Source organism: Pipistrellus kuhlii, unplaced genomic scaffold (genome assembly GCF_014108245.1).
Source record: "Pipistrellus kuhlii isolate mPipKuh1 unplaced genomic scaffold, mPipKuh1.p scaffold_m20_p_4, whole genome shotgun sequence".
NCBI lineage: Eukaryota > Metazoa > Chordata > Mammalia > Chiroptera > Vespertilionidae > Pipistrellus > Pipistrellus kuhlii.
In genome coordinates, this window is record NW_023425540.1 from 89,446,935 (window position 1) to 89,453,901 (window position 6,967).

Genomic DNA, 6,967 nt, shown 5'->3' on the forward strand with positions numbered 1-6,967 from the left:
ATTGCTTTTGGTTTTTCTCCAGGGCTTTTAGGTCATTGTTTTTTAATATTTGGTACAGAATTTGTAGTTGCAAGCCATAGACATTTTGATCCAATTGAAACTCCTTCCCATACCTCAATAGAAGTTACTGGAACAATCCAAGTGTTTCTACTTCTACTTCCTCCTCCTTGGTCTAAGCTACCATAGCAGCAACAAAACGAAGCAGGAACTTCCAAACCAGTTTTTCCTGGAACTCTTATCCCGATCCAGCTCATTCTCCACATGCTTAGAGTACTTCAGGGGGTTGACCTGAGATCCCCTGTTCTTGCTCTACACAACGCTTAGGATATTTCAGCCACTTCTGTTTTCAGTTGCCATCTCTTTGCTGATAACTCCTAAATGTGCACCACCAATCCAGAACAATTCCTAAAAATGAGCCGCCTGCTGGAATGTCCTTTTGCTTATGTCAAAGGACCTTTTTTTTTTTTTTTAAATATATTTTTATTGATTTTTTACAGAGAGGAAGAGAGAGGGATAGAGAGTTAGAAACATCGATGAGAGAGAATCATTATCAGCTGCCTCTTGCACACCCCCTACTGGGGATGTGCCCGCAACCAAGGTACATGCCTTTGACCAGAATCGAACCCAGGACCTTTCAGTCCGCAGGCCGATGCTCTATCCACTGAGCAAACCGGTTTCGGCTGTCAAAGGATATTTTGACTCATGTCCTACACTAATATTATCAGTTCTCTCACAATTCATTTTCTTACATCCCCTATCACAATGAATACCCTCACCAGTTACCCAGTTTCCCATATCAGAAATCTGGGAGTCATTCTTTTTCTTTTTTTTTTTTTTAAATAAGTTTTTATTGTTCATATTATTACAAATGTTCCTTCCCCCCCACCACCACCATTGCTCTCCTCCACCAGGTTCCCACCCCACCCTCTGCCCTTTCCCCACCCCCCATTGTCCTCATCCATAGGTGCACAGTTTATGTTCAGTCTCTTCTCACGCCCCCCTCTCCCCTTTTCCCCAAGAATCATCAGTTCACTCCCCTTCCATACCTCTGATTCTATTATTATATTCAACAGTTACTATTGTTCATCAGATTTTTTTTTAATTTCCTTGGTTTTTAGATTCACTTGTTGATAGTTACGTATTTGTTGTTCATAATTTTTATCTTTGTTTACTTTCTCTTCTAAAAGAACCCCCTTCAGCAATTCATATAATTCTGGTTTGGCGGTGATGAACTCCTTTAGCTTTTTTTTTATTAGTGAAGCTCTTTATCTGGCCTTCGATTCTGAGTGATAGCTTTGCTGGGTAGATTATTTTTGGCTGTAGGTTCTTACTATTCATCACCTTGAATATTTCTTGCCATTCCCATCTGGCCTGCATGGTTTCTGTTGAGAAGTCAGCTGACAATCGTATGGGTGCTCCTTTATAGATTACTACCTTCTTTGCTCTTGCTTCTTTTAATATTCTCTCTTTGTCTTTTGCTCTTGGAATTTTAATAATGATGTGTCTCGGTGTGATCCTTCTTGGATTCCTTTTGTTTGGAGTTCTGTGCGCTTCCTGGACTTGTAAGTCTAATTCTTTCACCAGGTGGGGGAAGTTTTCTGTCACTATTTCTTTCAGTATGTTTTCGATATCTTGCTCTCTCTCATCTTCTGGGACCCCAATAATTCTGATGTTGGTCCGCTTGAAGTTGTCCCAGAGGTTTCTTACATTATCTTCAATTTTCTGGATTCTCTTGCCTTCTAGCTTCTGTGGAGGAGTGTCTTCTGGCTCTTTATGTTCCAAATCTTTGACTTGATTCTTGTGATCTTCCCTTCTGTTTTTAGGACTCTGTCAAATATTTTTTATTTCAGACAATGTATTCTTTATTTCTTGTTGATCCCTTATCATTTCTCGATGACTCCTTATTAATTCTAGTTGATCTCTTTTCATATCCTCATAGGCCTTATCCATCTTTTCTAGGAAATTCTTGAAAAACATTATAAGCGTAGATTTGAACTCTATATCCAGACGCTTTTTGTCCTCCATTTCTTTCATTTGTGATCTATTTTGTTGTCGCATTTCGCAGTTACAGATGGGACGGGGTTTCAGGGTGGAGCCTGCAGCTTTGGCTTCCGTCAGCCCCACCCTAAGCGGGTCCTTCAGTGCTTGCTGCTGCCGGCGCCTCTGAGAGAAAGGTGCCCTTGATTTTCGCCTGCTACCAAACGGCTCTCTGCTTTCCCCCAATGAGCCCGGTATTGGGGTTCAGTTCAGTTGGAAGTGGAGTTGGAGGTGGCGTTCAGAGCAGTCTGGAGCCCAGGTCTCCTTCCCGTCAGGGCAATCCCGCGGCACAGCCGACCGTCCCTTCTCTGCGCGCCGTGTGCGCGCCTCCGGGACCTCCTTTCGCCTCTCCCCGGGGTTCCGCCTTACAGCCCGGCTCCCTATGGCTGAGCCTGGGTCCCCGGGGTCTGGCCTAGAACTGGGGATCAGAGCAGTCGGGGGCCCAGCACAGTCGGAGTTTTATCTCCTTTCCGCTAGGGAACGCCCGCCAGGCACTCGGCCTCCCTCCTCTCCGGCTCCGTCCTCTCCGCGCGCCGCGTCTCCGTACCTTGGCTTTTCCAGCTCCTCCGCACCTCCTTCTGGTTTTCTCCTTGCTTCTCGCTGTAGAATTTCCAGTCAGTCAACCTTCCTGTAGTTCTGGGCAATGTCCGTTTTATATTTTAGTTGTATTTTATTGAAATTGTTGTGTGCGGCTGCGGCTAGGTGTTCACCTGGGCGCAGCCATCTTGGATCTCTCTGGGAGTCATTCTTGATTCCCTCACTTCAACACTTCATCTCCAAAACATCTGGGTCTTTATTTTCTTAATCTTTCTCAAAACTGCCTATTTTTCAGGGGCGAAGGGGGAGGGGGGTCAATTGGGGAAAAAAGGAGATATAGGTAAGTCTTTAGACAATAAATTAAAAAAAAGAAAAAAACTACCCATTTTTCTCCATCTTCATTTCCACTGTTGCCACAGTCACTAGCCTGGGTTTTCAAGCAATAAACTGGCCTTCCTACTTCTGGTCTTGTCCCTTTAGTCTCTTCTACAGTAGTCACAATGACCTTTTGGGTGTTTTTAGGTCCCTGACTTTTCCATACATTTTTAATTTTATTTCATTTTTAAATATATATTTTTATGTATTTCAGAAAAGAAAGAGATAGAAACATCAATGATGAGAGAGAATCATTGATCAGCTGCCTCCTGCACTGGGACCGAGCTCACAACCTGGGCATGTGCCCTGACCAGGAATTGAATCGTGACCTCCTGGTTCATAGGTCAATGCTCAACAACTGAGCCACCAAGCCAGGCTTCATACATTTTTAAAATCAGCTTATGAGTTTTTTTCTAAAAGGCCTGATGGGCCCAGCTAGTGTGGCTCAGTGGTTGAGCATCAATCCTTGCACCAAGAGGTTGCCTGTTTGATCCCTGGTCAGGGCACATGCCTGGGTTGTGGGCTCAACCTGTAGGGTGTGCAGGAGGCAGCCATTTGGTGTTTACCCTCTCATTGCTGTTTCTACCTATCCCTACTTCTCTCTGTAAAAATCAATAAAATATCTAAAATAAAATTAAAAAAAGAAGCCTGATGGGATTTTGATTGGGATTGCATTGATCCATAGATCAATTTTGGAGAAATTTCTATGTAAATATTGAGTCTTACAATTCTTTTTTTTTTTTTAATATATTTTATTGATATTTTACAGAGAGGAAGAGAGAGGGATAGAGAGTTGGAAACATCGATGAGAGAGAATCATCGATCAGCTGCCTCTTGCACACCCCACACCGGGGACGTGCCCGCAACCAAGGTACATGCCCTTGACCGGAATCGAACCTGGGACCTTTTAGTCCGCAGGCCGATGCTCTACCACTGAGCCAAACCGGTTTCGGCAAGTCTTCCAATTCTTGACTATAGTATCTGTCTTAGTTTCTTCAGGTTGCTATAATAAATTACCACTGACTGAGTGGCTTACAAACAACACTAATTTATTTCTCAGTTCTGGAGACTGGAAGTTAAAGAGGAGGGTGCCAGCGTGGTCAGGCAAGGGCCTTTGCCAGGTCATATACTTCCACTGTATTCCTACCCAGAGGAAGGGTGCCCTCGACTCCCCCCTCCTTCTAATGCCATTATATCGAGCATTAGGATTTCAACATATGACTTTGAGACAGACACATCCAGGCCACACACAGTAACCCTCTCCATTTATTTGGTCTTTCATTTTTCAGAAATATCTTGCCATTTAGAGGGTACAGGTCTTGTTCATCTTTTGTTAAATTTATCACTATTTCAAATTTTATGCTACTTTAGATGTTATTGTTCATGAATGTAAGTTTCCAACTTTTTGTTACTAGTGTATAGAAATACTCACATATTAGTTTTAGAATATATGTGTTTAGATTCCTTAGGATTTTATACAGAGGCAATTATGTCACCTGTGAATAAAGATACTTTTACTTTAGCCCTGGCCAGGGAGCTCAGTTGGTTAGAGCATCATCCTGAAATGCCAAGGTTGTGGGTTTGATCCCTGGTCAGGGCACTACAAGAAGCAACCAATGGTCCTAACCGGTTTGGCTCAATGGATAGAGTGTCGGCCTGTGGACTGAAGGATCCCAGGTTTGATTCCGGTCAAGGGCATGTACCTTGGTTGTGGGCATATCCCCAGTAAGGGGCGTGCAGGAGGCAGCTGATAGATGTTTCTCATGGATGTTTCTGATTCTTTATCCCTCTCCCTTCTTCTCTGTAAAAAATAAATAAAATATATATTTTTTAAAAAAGAAGAAGCAACCAATGAATAATAAATAAGTGGAGCAACAAATGAATGCCTCTCTCTCTCTCTTTCACTCTCTTTTTCTCTTCCTTCTCCTCTCTCTAAAACTCAACAACAAAAAAGATACTTTTACATCTCCCTTTACTGTCTGCATCTGTTTTATTTCCTGTCCATATTTTGTTGCACTGGCTAGGCCCACCATTACAATCCTATCTAATAAGAGAGTAATATGCAAATTGACTATCACTCCAACACACAAGATGGCTGCCCCCATGTGGACACAAGATGGCCGCCACAAGATGGCCAGCAGGGGAGGGCAATTGGGAGGGACCAGACCTGCAGAGAAGGGCAGTTGGGGGTGACCGAGCCTGCAGGGAAGGGCAATTAGGGGGAACCCAGGCCTTTATTTTATTTATTTATTTATTTATTTATCATAAACATATTTTATTGATTTTTTACAGAGAGGATGGGAGAGGGATAGAGAACTAGAAACATCGATGAGAGAAGAACATCAACCAGCTGCCTCCTGCACACCCCCTACTGGGGATGTGCCCACAACCAATGTACATGCCCTTGACTGGAATCGAACCTGGGACCTCTCAGTCCACAGACCGACGTTCTATCCACTGAGCCAACCAGTTTGGGCGGAATCCAGGCCTTTAGGGGAGAGCAATTGGGGGGGACCAGGCCTGCAGGGGAGGGCAGTTAGGGATGACCAGGCCTATAGGGGAGGGCAATTAGGGGCAAATAGGCTGGCAGGGGAGCAGTTAGGTATCAATCAGGCTGGCAGGGCAATGGTTAGGGGTGATCAGGTTGGCAGGCAGAAGAGGTTAGGGGCAATCAGGAAGGCAGGCAAGTGAGTAATTGGGAGAGGGATTGTGAGAAGGATGTGAGAGGGATATACAACTGCCCATTTAGTTCTGATCCTACTAGGATTAGGCCTAAACGGCCAGTCGGGACATCCCTTGAGGGGTCCTAGATTGGAGAGGGTACAGGCTGGGCTGAGGGACACCATCACCACCCCCCCCCCCACCATGCACGAATTTCATGCACTGGGCCTCTAGTGTTAAATAAGAAATGTGAAATTGGAAATCTTTGCCTTGTTTCTAATCTTAGGGAAAATAATTGTCTTTCTCTACTAAATGTGATCTTAGCTGTAGGTTTTATGTAGATGTGTCTTATCAGGATTAAGAAGTTCCTTTCTTTTTCTATTCTATTTCTGAGGGTTTTGTATGTGTGTTCTTAATCATGAATAGGTTTTGCATTTTGTCAAATTTGGAGGGTTTTCACCCAAAGAGATAATTATAGATTTTTGTGTTCTGTGTGTGTGTGTGTGTGTGTGTGTGTGTGTGAATATATATATATATATATATATATATATATATATATATATATATAATGTTTTTATTGATTTATATATAATGTTTTTATTGATTTCAGAGAGAGAAAGGAGTAGTAGAGAGAGAAATATCAGTGCTGAGAAAGAATCATCTATCAGCTAGCTGCCAGCTGCATGCCCCTCACTGGGGATCAAGCCTACAACTCCAGCATGTTATCTGAATAGTATCATACTGTGACTTATTGGTTCATGGGTCAACACTCAACCACTGAGACACACTGGCTGAGTTATTGGGGAATGGGGGTGGGTTTGTTTTGTTTTTTAGTTAGTGTATTAGTATGTCCTAAGGTTACCATAACAAATTACCACAAACTGGGTGACTTTAGAAACAATAGACATTTATTTTCTTGTAATTCTATAGGCTAGAAGTCTGAAATCAAGATGTCATGGTAGGCCCTAGCTGATTTGGCTCAGTGGATAGAGCATCAGCCTGCAGACTGCAGGGTCCCAGGTTTGATTCCAAGCAAGGTTGTGGACTTGGTCCCTGGTAGCGGTGTGCAGGGGACAGCTAATCAACGATTCTCTCTCATCATTGATGTTTCTATTTCTCTTTCCCTTCCTCTCTGAAATCAATAAAAATTTATTTTTTAAAAAGATAATGTGATTGTGTCAAGAAATTTCATCTAAGTTTTTGGATTTGTTGGCATAACGTTATTTATAATACTAGAGGCCTGGTGCACAACACATCCCTCAACCTGGCCTGCACCCTCTTGCAGTCGGGACCCCTTGGGGGATGTCCCTCTGCCAAGCAGGCCTAAGCCAGCAGGCGGACATCCCTAGGGGGTCCA

The 6,967-nt window shown here is 43.3% G+C and overlaps 1 long non-coding RNA gene across 1 annotated transcript; it reads left to right on the plus strand.

Annotated features, from left to right (window-relative positions):
* Positions 1-3,421: 3,421 nt before the first annotated feature.
* On the plus strand, positions 3,422-6,767 carry LOC118703369. The gene is made up of 2 exons (XR_004983009.2): positions 3,422-3,464; positions 6,648-6,767. It is a non-coding gene; the product is annotated as an uncharacterized LOC118703369 (long non-coding RNA).
* The last annotated feature ends 200 nt before the right edge of the window (positions 6,768-6,967 follow it).